A 14,045-nucleotide genomic window follows, 5' to 3' on the forward strand; every position below is an offset into this window, starting at 1 on the left:
AATGACGCGGTGCGTTGTGACTTCACGACGCAATCGCGTCATTTTGTGAAACTCCACCCCCCGAACTGGGTACTCGGGAGGAGGGGGAGCCAAGCCGGCGGCGCCGCGAAGAAGAGGGAGAGGCGGCGAAGAGCGTGAAGATCCGCTTCAACTGTAAGTCAGCCTCTCCCTCTCTCTCTCACCCCCCTCTGCCACCTGCCATCATGTGTAAAAAGGGGACACTCGCCTGCCATCATGTGTAAAATGGGGACACCTACCTGCCGTACTGTGTTAAATGGGGACACCTGCCTGCCATACTGTGTAAAATGGGTACACCTACCTGCCATACTGTGTAAAATGGGGACACTTGCCTGCCGTAATGTGTAAAATGGGGACACTTGCCTGCCGTAATGTGGAAAATGGGGACACCTGCCTGCCATACTGTGTAAAATGGGGACACCTGCCTGCCATACTGTGTAAAATGGGGACACCTGCCTGCCATAATGTGTAAAATGGGGACTCTTCCCTGCCGTAATGTGTAAAATGGGGACACTTGCCTGCTGTATTGTGGAAAATGGGGACTCGTGCCTGCTGTAACGTGTAAAATGGGGATTTAATGTATCAAGGGCATTGCAGTAATGGCATAATATATATTTTTATTTTTTTCCTGTGCTCGCTGTGATCTGTCGGTGCAAGGTCAAAAACTGGGGTGTAAGGTAGTCGATTCAGATGAGCCCACGCAAATTTTATCGAGACCACGCCCATTTTATCGAGGCCACGCCCCCTTGCCGGGAGCGCGCATACCTTTTACTTTTTATATCTATGGGGGGGGGGGCACATTTTTTTGTTATGCCAATGGGGGGGGGGGGGGGGGCGGGCGCATTTTTTAAATCTCGAACTGGGAGCCAAATTGGCTAGAAACAACCCTGACTATAGAGCTACAGTGGATGATTTGGCGGGTCTGCAGGCCTGCAGTTCCATGCAGCTCTCCTGTGTCTTTAATACACTATAATATGTTACAGGTCATAGTGCCATGTTCCGCTATAATTGGCTATCTAAGGATCCACATTACACATTGCAGCCTGGAGACTATAGACCTAAGCAGGAATGTGGGTCTGCAGACTCATCACATCCGTCACCAGGCTGCGGGTGAACCGATGAGCTGCTGTACAATGTCTGTGCCCCACTCAGCCGCCGCGGGATTGCCGGCTCCACAAGTATAATTAAATCATCATTTACTACTACTGGGAGCTGAGAAACAGCAGGGAGATGAGAATCATATTTTACTACTACAAAACCATAGTCACAACTGTAATAAATAAACATAATTGCTGCATAACCGCAGAACATAAGAAAGAGATGCTAACACGACGTGGGATTTACAAATGGCTCCACACCCAGCCACGCGTTTCTGAGGCCTGGAGAGCCGGAGAGTGGGAAGAAGAAATGTTACACTATACATGGATGGTTCCAATCACTCAGGAATGTACCTGGTCCACAATGTAACGTCATGCGCGGCTGGCAGATGATCAGACGATGAGACTCGGCTAATCCGACACAGGGCAGAACGCTGCCTGGATCCCACAGGAGCTATTACACTGCGCCTTACAGCCGCATAACGTCTACAGCTAGTTCCTGCACAGCGTCACATCACTCCGAAACAGCGAGCGCAGCAACGTGGAAACAGCTGTCTCCCATTGCAGATAATACTGTGGAATTTATTATCTCTTAGTAAAAGCATCCCGTGTTTATACAAAACCTGCGAGGACAGTTATTTAATAAAAGCAAGCTGTTCCAGCGCCGTCCTGCGGGCTGGATGTCAGTCTCCAAGACGCCTCTGTGACCTCCGCAGACTGTACTCTATGATACCATATATTAATTATCCTCACACTGCCCCCAGCATGCCAGTGCTCCTCACAGTGACTATAGGGGAGACACTGGATAATTATACCATTATTATCCTCACACTGCCCCCAGCATCCCAGTGCTCCTCACAGTGACTACAGGGGGAGACACTGGATAATTATACCATATATATATTATCCTCACACTGCCCCCAGCATCCCAGTGCTCCTCACAGTGACTACAGGGGAGACACTGGATAATTATACCATTATTATCCGCACACTGCCCCCAGCATCCCAGTGCTCCTCACAGTGACTATGGGGGAGACACTGGATAATTATACCATATATTAATTATCCTCACACTGCCCCCAGCATGCCAGTGCTCCTCACAGTGACTATGGGGGAGACACTGGATAATTATACCATATATTAATTATCCTCACACTGCCCCCAGCATGCCAGTGCTCCTCACAGTGACTATAGGGGAGACACTGGATAATTATACCATTATTATCCTCACACTGCCCCCAGCATCCCAGTGCTCCTCACAGTGACTACAGGGGGAGACACTGGATAATTATACCATATATATATTATCCTCACACTGCCCCCAGCATCCCAGTGCTCCTCACAGTGACTACAGGGGAGACACTGGATAATTATACCATTATTATCCGCACACTGCCCCCAGCATCCCAGTGCTCCTCACAGTGACTATGGGGGAGACACTGGATAATTATACCATATATTAATTATCCTCACACTGCCCCCAGCATGCCAGTGCTCCTCACAGTGACTATGGGGGAGACACTGGATAATTATACCATATATTAATTATCCTCACACTGCCCCCAGCATGCCAGTGCTCCTCACAGGGACTACAGGGGGAGACACTGGATAATTATACAATATATTAATTATCCTCACACTGCCCCCAGCATCCCAGAACTCCTCACAGTGACTACAGGGGAGACACTGGATAATTATACCATATATTAATTATCCTCACACTGCCCCCAGCATCCCAGAACTCCTCACAGTGACTACAGGGGGAGACACTGGATAATTATACCATATATTAATTATCCTCACACTGCCCCCAGCATCCCAGAACTCCTCACAGTGACTACAGGGGGAGACACTGGATAATTATACCATATATTAATTATCCTCACACTGCCCCCAGCATGCCAGTGCTCCTCACAGTGACTACAAAGGAGACCATGGATAATTATACCATACAGTAATTATCCTCACACTGCCCCCAGCATGCCAGTGCTCCTCACAGTGACTACAGGGGAGACACTGGATAATTATACCATATATTAATTATCCTCACACTGCCCCCAGCACCCCAGTGCTCCTCACAGTGACTACAGGGGGAGACACTGGATAATTATACCATATATTATCCTCACACTGCCCCCAGCATGCCAGTGCTCCTCACAGTGACTACAGGGGAGACACTGGATAATTATACCATATATTAATTATCCTCACACTGCCCCCAGCACCCCAGTGCTCCTCACAGTGACTACAGGGGAGACACTGGATAATTATACCATATATTAATTATCCTCACACTGCCCCCAGCATCCCAGTGCTCCTCACAGTGACTACAGGGGAGACACTGGATAATTATACCATATTTTATCCTCACACTTCTCCCAGCACCCCAGTGCTCCTCACAGTGACTACAGGGGGAGACACTGGATAATTATACCATATATTATCCTCACACTGCCCCCAGCATCCCAGTGCTCCTCACAGTGACTACAGGGGAGACACTGGATAATTATACCATATATTAATTATCCTCACACTGCCCCCAGCATGCCAGTGCTCCTCACAGTGACTACAGGGGAGACACTGGATAATTATACCATATAGTAATTATCCTCACACTGCCCCCAGCACCCCAGTGCTCCTCACAGTGACTACAGGGGAGACACTGGATAATTATACCATATATTAATTATCCTCACACTGCCCCCAGCACCCCAGTGCTCCTCACAGTGACTACAGGGGAGACACTGGAAAATTATACCATATAGTAATTATCCTCACACTGCCCCCAGCATGCCAGTGCTCCTCACAGTGACTATAGGGGAGACACTGGATAATTATACCATATATTATCCTCACACTGCCCCCAGCATGCCAGTGCTCCTCACAGTGACTATAGGGGAGACACTGGATAATTATACCATATAGTAATTATCCTCACACTGCCCCCAGCACCCCAGTGCTCCTCACAGTGACTACAGGGGAGACACTGGATAATTATACCATATATTAATTATCCTCACACTGCCCCCAGCATGCCAGTGCTCCTCACAGTGACTACAGGGGGAGACACTGGATAATTATACCATATATTAATTATCCTCACACTGCCCCCAGCATGCCAGTGCTCCTCACAGTGACTACAGGGGAGACACTGGATAATTATACCATATAGTAATTATCCTCACACTGCCCCCAGCATGCCAGTGCTCCTCACAGTGACTACAGGGGAGACACTGGATAATTATACCATATATTAATTATCCTCACACTGCCCCCAGCACCCCAGTGCTCCTCACAGTGACTACAGGGGGAGACACTGGATAATTATACCATATATTAATTATCCTCACACTGCCCCCAGCATGCCAGTGCTCCTCAAAGTGACTACAGGGGAGACACTGGATAATTATACCATATATTAATTATCCTCACACTGCCCCCAGCATCCCAGTGCTCCTCACAGTGACTACAGGGGAGACACTGGATAATTATACCATATATTATCCTCACACTGCCCCCAGCATGCCAGTGCTCCTCACAGTGACTATAGGGGAGACACTGGATAATTATACCATATATTAATTATTCTCACACTGTCCCCAGCATGCCAGTGCTCCTCACAGTGACTACAGGGGAGACACTGGATAATTATACCATACTAGGTGCTTCATCGCGCCCTACGGGCGCTCTTCACACCGTCGCAAGGGGCTACGCCCCCTTAACCCTTGCATGCCTTTCTGGGGTTTAATATTTGTATTATATGGAGTATTACCTGCATTCCTTTGTTAGTGGTTAAATATTGCACAATGAAAGGGCGTGCGATGGTGAAGGAGGCGCAGCCCCTAGCGACGGCGTGAACAGCACCTGCAAGGCACGATGTACAGAATGTAGCGGGTGCGGGGGGGGGATGCGGATGGTGTCTGTAGATGCTGCGGGTGGAGGGGGGGGGGGCAGAAGTGGGGGTGGGGCCCGGATGGGGAAGGTTCGGGAGGTGCTGCGCGTGGGGGAGGGGCAGAGGAGTGAGGGAAGCAGATGGGGGAGGGGTCCGGAGGCACTGCAGGTGGGGGAGGGGCAGGGGTGCCACGGGTAGGAGAGGGGCAGGTGTGGGGATGTTGTGGATGGGTGAAGGGTTCCGGAGGTGCTGTGGGATGGGAAGGGACGGGAGTGCCAGGGGTGGGGTAGGGGACCGCAGGCACCATGGGTAGGGTAGGGGCAGGTACGGGTGTTGCGGCGGATGGGAAAGGAGGTCCGGAGGTGCTGCAGGTGGTGGAGGGGCAGGTGCGGGGGTGCCATTGGTGGGGGAGGGGTGGGTGAGGGGGGGACCGCTGATGGAGGAGGGTGTCTGCAGATGCTGCGGGTGGAGGGGGGCAGGTGTGGGGGGAGACATATAAGGGGGGTGAATGGTGGAAGGGGCCTGGAGGTGCTGTGGGTGGTGAAGGGGCGGAGGAGTGGGAGCCACGGGTGGTGTAGGGGGTCTGGAGGCACAGCATGTGGGGGAGGGGTGGAGTGCCGCATGTGGTGGAGGGGAAGGTGTGGAGGTGTGGTGCATTGGGGAGAGGTCTGGAGGCGTTGCGGGTACTTTACATGCCATAAAAGGTAGTTGGAGGGTATGCAGTAACAGGGCCAGGACAGGGGTGACAGGGTCAGTACAGGGTTGATGGCGCCAGGACAGGGGTGACAGGGTCAGAACAGGGGTGATGGTGCCAGGACAGGGGTGACGGGCCAGGACAGGGGTGACGGGGCCAGGACAGGGGTGACAGGGCCAGGACAGAAATGATAGGGACAGGATAGGGGTGACAGGGCCAGGGTAGGGACGGCAGGACCAGGACAGGGGTGACGGGGCCAGTATAGGGTTGACAGGGCAAGCACAGGGGTGACAGGGCCAGGATAGGGGTAACAGGGCCAGCATAAGGGTGACAGAGCCAGGATAAGGGTGAAAGGGCCAGGATAAGGGTGAAAGGGCCAGGATAAGGGTGGCAGGGCCAGGATAAGGGTGGCAGGGCAAGGCCAGGGGTGACAGGGACATGACAGAACACAGGGCACGGGAGAGATTGGTATTAGGGACAAAACAGTGGTGACAGACAGATGTGTCTTACCGGAGTCACTGCTGCTGGCTGCTGCTGTTCCATTCCAACCTGTTGGGATCTGCTGCTGCTGGAGACTTGGCATGGCTGACTCTCTCAGGCTGGAGTCCTGCTTCCTCTGCCCGTCCGCATCCCTCCCCCCCTCCTCAGTCACACACCGCAGACCTCGCGCAGCTGCCGGGCACTGTGGTAAGGTGAGACTGGAAATGACTGGTTAGCCCCCAGGAGATGCTGCAGCTGGAGGGAGGAGGGGGTCATAGCATGCACGTGGCGCGGACCTCACGGCTTCCGGGCACTGTGGTAAGGGGAGACTGGGAGTGACTGGTTAGCTCCCAGGAGACACTGCGGCTGGAGGGAGGAGTGGGTCAGAGCCTGCAAGCAGCTCGGATTTCTGCAGCGCTACCCGCCAGCTAAAGTGTGTGAATGAGCTGGGCGCACTCCACTGCGGGTGGCAGCGCTGCAGCTAGCGGTGGGGTTGCCGGGGCTGGAGATAACAGAGGCAGTATGGAACCTGTACAGCGGCAGGTGCCCCACTAAACTGCAGCTAAGAAGCGTAGAGTGTGCCAGAAAGTGACGCTCCTCTGCACCAGAGAGACCCTGCTGAGTATGCCGATGTGGGGGGTCAAGCACACAGTGAGCCGGTGCCCGTCTGTCTGTATGACATACCCCTCACACAACCCCATACCTCCCAAATGTCCCGATTTTCGCGGGACAGTCCCATTTTTTGGGGTCTGTCCCGCTGTCCCACCCGCGGGTCGCAGTGTCCGGCGGTGGGGGGGGGGGGCAGTTGGAAAGCTCCTGTACTCGCTGTTCTGCTTAGCAGAGCAGCGGTGAATAGTGGACACAGAGGGAGAAGGGGCATCAGGGGATACGGATTAATGGGGGGGTTCCAGCAGCAGAGCCGGATTAAGGGGGGGGGGGGGGGGGGCAGGGGATACGTACCGTTGGCCCCACAGTTTTAGGGGGCCCCCCGGCTGGAGTAGCTCTGTCCCAGCTCAGAAGCTCCCCCCCCCCCCGTCCTGCCAGTAACAGCAGCAACATTGTGCTACAGTCAGCACACGCTGCTGCATATTGGCAGGTCTGTGGTGTTGCAGGGAGGCAGCAGTCTCCCTGCTTTCTTCTCCCTGTGCGGGTGTGTAGGGGGGAGCGACCACCTCCTCTGGATTTAGCCCTAGCTGAGGGGCCAAAATCCCATTTCAAAAATAAAAATCGTAATTTGCATAAGGGGGCGTGGCCGCGCGGGCCGCGATTAGGCCACGCCCCCAATACACAGCAGGCTCAGCAATAAGATAGGGCTCCCCTGTCTCAAGTGCCCTGGGCCCCCCGGACTCATAATCAGCCCTGGGAGCATGCCAGCAGCTCACAGAGCGCTGGGCATGCCCCCTCATTGACGAAAACGGGGACCCTCCCGTGAAGCCACGCCCCCTTTTCGCAGAGTGTGTGTCCCTCCTTCTGCCTGGAGAAAGCTCCTGCAGAAAGCTGGGAGGTATGCACCCCTGCCTGTGACATGCCCAATGTCCATTCTATCTGCTTCTGCTCCTAGTCTCCTGTAGATTTGGCCAGATCTCTGTGACTCATTTGACTAACTCCGCCCACTGTTGTGACTCCGCCCAGCATTAGCAAATGAATCACAATGTCACAGAATAGGGCTATTATATAGGAGATATTAATTATCCTCACACTTCTCCCAGCACCCCAGTGCTCCTCACAGTGACTACAGGGGAGACACTGGATAATTATACCATATATTAATTATCCTCACACTGCCCCCAGCACCCCAGTGCTCCTCACAGTGACTACAGGGGAGACACTGGATAATTATACCATATATTAATTATCCTCACACTTCTCCCAGCACCCCAGTGCTCCTCACAGTGACTACAGGGGAGACACTGGATAATTATACCATATATTAATTATCCTCACACTGCCCCCAGCACCCCAGAACTCCTCGCAGTGACTACAGGGGAGACATTGGATAATTATACCATATATATATTATCCTCACACTGCCCCCAGCATCCAAGTGCTCTTCACAGTGACTATAGGGGGAGACATTGGATAATTATACCATATATATATTATCCTCACACTGCCCCCAGCATCCCAGTGCTCTTCACAGTGACTATAGGGGGAGACACTGGATAATTATACCATATATTTATTATCCTCACACTGCCCCCAGCATGCCACTGCTCCTCACAGTGACTATAGGGGGAGACACTGGATAATTATACCATATATTAATTATCCTCACACTGCCCCCAGCATGCCAGTGCTCCTCACAGTGACTATAGGGGGAGACACTGGATAATTATACTATATATTAATTATCCTCACACTGTCCCCAGCATGCCAGTGCTCCTCACAGTGACTACAGGGGGAGACACTGGATAATTATACCATATATTAATTATCCTAACACTGTCCCCAGCATGCCAGTGCTCCTCACAGTGACTACAGGGAGAGACACTGGATAATTATACTATATATTAATTATCCTCACACTGCCCCCAGCATGCCAGTGCTCCTCACAGTGACTACAGGGGGAGACACTGGATAATTATACCATATATTAATTATCCTCATACTGCCCCCAGCATCCCAGTGCTCCTCACAGTGACCATAGGGGAAGACACTGGATAATTATACCATATATTATCCTCACACTGCCCCCAGCATGCCAGTGCTCCTCACAGTGACTACAGGGGAGACACTGGATAATTATACCATATATTAATTATCCTCACACTGCCCCCAGCATCCCAGTGCTCCTCACAGTGACTATAGGGGAAGACACTGGATAATTATACCATATATTATCCTCACACTGCCCCCAGCATCCCAGTGCTCCTCACAGTGACTACAGGGGGAGACACTGGATAATTATACCATATATTAATTATCCCCACACTGCCCCCAGCATGCCAGTGCTCCTCACAGTGACTACAGGGGGAGACACTGGATAATTATACCATATATTATCCTCACACTGCCCCCAGCATCCTAGTGCTCCTCACAGTGACTATAGGGGAAGACACTGGATAATTATACCATATATTATCCTCACACTGCCCCCAGCAAGCCAGTGCTCCTCACAGTGACTATAGGGGGAGACACTGGATAATTATACCATATTTCTCTATCGTCCTAGTGGATGCTGGGGTTCCTGAAAGGACCATGGGGAATAGCGGCTCCGCAGGAGACAGGGCACAAAAGTAAAGCTTTCCGATCAGGTGGTGTGCACTGGCTCCTCCCCCTATGACCCTCCTCCAAGCCAGTTAGATTTTTGTGCCCGGCCGAGAAGGGTGCAATCTAGGTGGCTCTCCTAAAGAGCTGCTTAGAAAAGTTTAGCTTAGGTTTTTTATTTTACAGTGAGTCCTGCTGGCAACAGGATCACTGCAACGAGGGACTTAGGGGAGAAGAAGTGAACTCACCTGCGTGCAGGATGGATTGGCTTCTTGGCTACTGGACATCAGCTCCAGAGGGACGATCACAGGTACAGCCTGGATGGTCACCGGAGCCTTGCCGCCGGCCCCCTTGTAGATGCTGAAGTAAGAAGAGGTCCAGAATCGGCGGCAGAAGACTCCTCAGTCTTCTAAAGGTAGCGCACAGCACTGCAGCTGTGCGCCATTTTCCTCTCAGCACACTTCACACGGCAGTCACTGAGGGTGCAGGGCGCTGGGAGGGGGGCGCCCTGGGAGGCAAATGAATACCTATTTTGGCTAAAAATACCTCACATATAGCCTCCGGAGGCTATATGGAGATATTTAACCCCTGCCAGAATCCGTTAAGAGCGGGAGACGAGGCCGCCGAAAAAGGGGCGGGGCCTATCTCCTCAGCACACAGCGCCATTTTCCCTCACAGAAAGGCTGGAGGGAAGGCTCCCAGGCTCTCCCCTGCACTGCACTACAGAAACAGGGTTAAAACAGAGAGGGGGGGCACTAATTTGGCGTTAGAAATATATAAAAAAGATGCTATAAGGGAAAACACTTATATAAGGTTGTCCCTATATAATTATAGCGTTTTTGGTGTGTGCTGGTAAACTCTCCCTCTGTCTCTCCAAAGGGCTAGTGGGTCCTGTCCTCTATCAGAGCATTCCCTGTGTGTGTGCTGTGTGTCGGTACGTGTGTGTCGACATGTATGAGGACGATGTTGGTGAGGAGGCGGAGCAATTGCCTGTAATGGTGATGTCACTCTCTAGGGAGTCGACACCGGAATGGATGGCTTATTTAGGGAATTACGTGATAATGTCAACACGCTGCAAGGTCGGTTGACGACATGAGACGGCCGACAAACAATTAGTACCGGTCCAGACGTCTCAAAAACACCGTCAGGGGTTTTAAAACGCCCGTTTACTTTAGTCGGTCGACACAGACACAGACAGGGACACTGAATCCAGTGTCGACGGTGAATAAACAAACGTATTCCTTATTAGGGACACACGTTAAAGGCAATGAAGGAGGTGTTACATATTTCTGATACTACAAGTACCACAAAAGAGGGTATTATGTGGGATGTGAAAAAACTACCGTAGTTTTTCCTGAATCAGATAAATTAAATAAAGTGTGTGAAGTTAGGGCGCGTTGGGAAACACCCCTTAGGGTGGATAAGGCGCTCACACGCTTATCAAAACAAGTGGCGGTACCGTCTATAGATAGGGCCGTCCTCAAGGACCAGCTGACAGGAGGCTGGAAAATATCATAAAAAGTATATACACACATACTGGTGTTATACTGCGACCAGCGATCGCCTCAGCCTGGATGTGCAGAGCTGGGGTGGCTTGGTCGGATTCCCTGACTAAAAATATTGATACCCTTGACAGGGACAGTATTTTATTGACTATAGAGCATTTAAAGGATGCATTTCTATATATGCGAGATGCACAGAGGGATATTTGCACTCTGGCATCAAGAGTAAATGCGATGTCCATATCTGCCAGAAGATGTTATGGACACAACAGTGGTCAGGTGATGCAGATTCCAAACGGCACAAAGGTGTATTGCCGTATAAAGGAAGAGGAGTTATTTGGGGTCGGTCCATCGGACCTGGTGGCCACGGCAACTGCTGGAAAATCCGCCGTTTTTACCCTAAGTCACATCTCTGCAGAAAAAGACACCGTCTTTTCAGCCTCAGTCCTTTCGTCCCTATAAGATCATATCTGCCCAGGGATAGAGGAAAGGGAAAAAGACTGCAGCAGGCAGCCCATTCCCAGGAACAGAAGCGTTCCACCGCTTCTGACAAGTTCTCAGCATGGCGCTGAGACCGTACAGGACCCCTGGATCCTACAAGTAGTATCCCAGGGGTACAGATTGGAATGTCGAGACGTTTCCCCTTCGCAGGCTCCTGAAGTCTGTTTTACCAAGGTCTCCCTCCGACAAGGAGGCAGTATGGGAAAAAATTCACAAGCTGTATTCCCAGCAGGTGATAATTAAATTACCCCTCCTACTACAAGAAAAGGGGTATTATTCCACACTATATTGTGGTACTGAAGCCAGAAGGCTAGGTGAGACTTATTCTAAAAAAATTTTTGAACACTTACAAAGGTTCAAATCAAGATGGAGTCACTCAGAGCAGTGATAACGAACCAGGAAGAAGGGGACTATATAGTGTCCCGGGACATCAGGGATGCTTACCTCTATGTCCCAAATTTGCCCTTCTCACTAAGGGTACCTCAGGTTCGTGGTGCAGAACTGTCACTATCAGTTTCAGACGCTGCCGTTTGGATTGTCCACGGCACCCCGGGTCTTTACCAAGGTAATGGCCGAAATGATGATTCTTCTTCGAAGAAAAGGCGTCTTAATTATCCCTTACTTGGACGATCTCCTGATAAGGGCATAGTCCAGGGAACAGTTGGAGGTCGGAGTAGCACTATCTCGGATACTGCTACAACAGCACGGGTGGATTCTAAATATTCCAAAATCGCAGCTGATCCCGACGACACGTCTGCTGTGCCTAGGGATGATTCTGGACACAGTCCAGAAAAAGGTGTTTCTCCCGGAAGAGAAAGCCAGGGAGTTATCCGAGCTAGTCAGGAACCTCCTAAAAACAGTGCATCATTGCACAAGGGTCCTGGTAAAAATGGTGGCTTCCTACGAAGCAATTCCATTCGGCAGATTTCACGCAAGAACTTTTCAGTGGGATCTGCTGGACAAATGGTCCGGATCGCATCTTCAGATGCATCAGCGGATAACCCTTTATCCAAGGACAAGGGTGTCTCTCCTGTGGTGGTTATAGAGTGCTCATCTTCTAGAGGGCCGCAGATTCGGCATTCAGGATTGGATGCTGGTGACCACGGAGCCCAGCCCGAGAGGCTGGGGAGCAGTCACACAAGGAAAAAATTTCCAGGGAGTGTGATCAAGTCTGGAGACTTTTCTCCACATAAATATACTGGAGCTAAGGGTAAATTTATAATGCTCTAAGCTTAGCAAGACCTCTGCTTCAAGGTCAGCCAGTATTGATCCAGTGGGAAAAACATCACGGCAGTCGCCCACGTAAACAGACAGGGCGACACAAGAAGCAGGAGGGCAATGGAAAAAACTGCGAGGACTTTTCGCTGGGCGGAAAATCATGTGATAGCACTGTCAGCAGTGTTTCATCCCGGGAATGGAAACTGGGAAGCAGACTTCCTCAGCAGGCACGACCTCCACCCGGGAGAGTGGAAACTTCATCGGGAAGTTTTTTCCACATGATTGTAAACCGTTGGGAAATACCAAAGGTGGACATGATGGCGTCCCGTCTGAACAAAAAACGGGACAGGTATTGCGCCAGGTCAAGAGACCCTCAGGCAATAGCTGTGGACGTTCTGGTAACACCGTGGGTGTACCAGTCGGTGTATGTGTTCCCTCCTCTGCTTCTCATACCTAAGGTGCTGAGAATTATAAGACGTAGAGGAGTAAGAACTATACTCATGGCTCCGGATTGGCCAAGAAGGACTTGGTACCCGGAACTTCAAGAGATGCTTACAGAGGTCTTATGGCCTCTGCCGCTAAGAAGGGACTTGCTTCAGCAAGTACCATGTCTGTTCCAAGACTTACCGCAGCTGCGTTTGTCGGCATGGCGGTGGAAAGCCGGATCCTAAGGGAAAAAGGCATTCCGGAAGAGGTCATTCCTACCCTGGTCAAAGCCAGAAAGGAGGTGACCGCACAACATTATCACCACATGTGGCGAAAATATGTTGCGTGGTGTGAGGCCAGGAAGGCCCCACAAAGAAATTTCAACTCGGTCGTTTCCTGCATTTCCTGCAAACAGGAGTGTCTATGGGCCTCAAATTGGGGTCCATTAAGGTTCAAATTTCGGCCCTGTCGATTTTCTTCCAGAAAGAATTGGCTTCAGTTCCTGAAGTCCAGAAGTTTGTCAAGGGAGTATTGCATATACAACCCCCTTTTGTGCCTCCAGTGGCACTGTGGGATCTCAACGTAGTTCTGGGATTCCTCAAATCACATTGGTTTAAAACCAGTCAAATCTGTGGATTTGAAGCATCTCACATGAAAAGTGACCATGCTCTTGGCCCTGGCCTGGACCAGGCGAGTGTCAAATTGGTGGTTTTTTCTCAAAAAAGCCCATATCTGTTTGTCCATTCGGACAGGGCAGAGCTGCGGACTCGTCCCCAGTTCTCTCCCTAAGGTGGTGTCAGTGTTTCACCTGAACCAGCTTATTGTGGTGCCTTGCACCTACTAGGGACTTGGAGGACTCCAAGTTGCTAGATGTTGTCAGGGCCCTGAAAATATGTTCCAGGACGGCTGGAGTCAGGAAAACTGACTTGCTGTTATCCTGTATGCACCCAACAAACTGGGTGCTCTTGCTTCTAAGCAGACTGTTGCTAGTTGGATGTGTAATACAATTC

General features: G+C 51.0%; 1 protein-coding gene across 1 annotated transcript in view; it reads right to left on the reverse strand.

Moving 5' to 3' along the window:
- The window catches only part of ST6GALNAC3 (ST6 N-acetylgalactosaminide alpha-2,6-sialyltransferase 3), a 409,118-nt gene that overhangs the window by 361,917 nt on the left and 33,156 nt on the right, over window positions 1–14,045 (reverse strand). The gene's annotated exons all lie outside the window — the stretch shown is intronic.

This window comes from Pseudophryne corroboree, chromosome 9 (assembly GCF_028390025.1).
Source record: "Pseudophryne corroboree isolate aPseCor3 chromosome 9, aPseCor3.hap2, whole genome shotgun sequence".
In the NCBI taxonomy this organism is placed as follows: Eukaryota; Metazoa; Chordata; class Amphibia; order Anura; family Myobatrachidae; genus Pseudophryne; species Pseudophryne corroboree.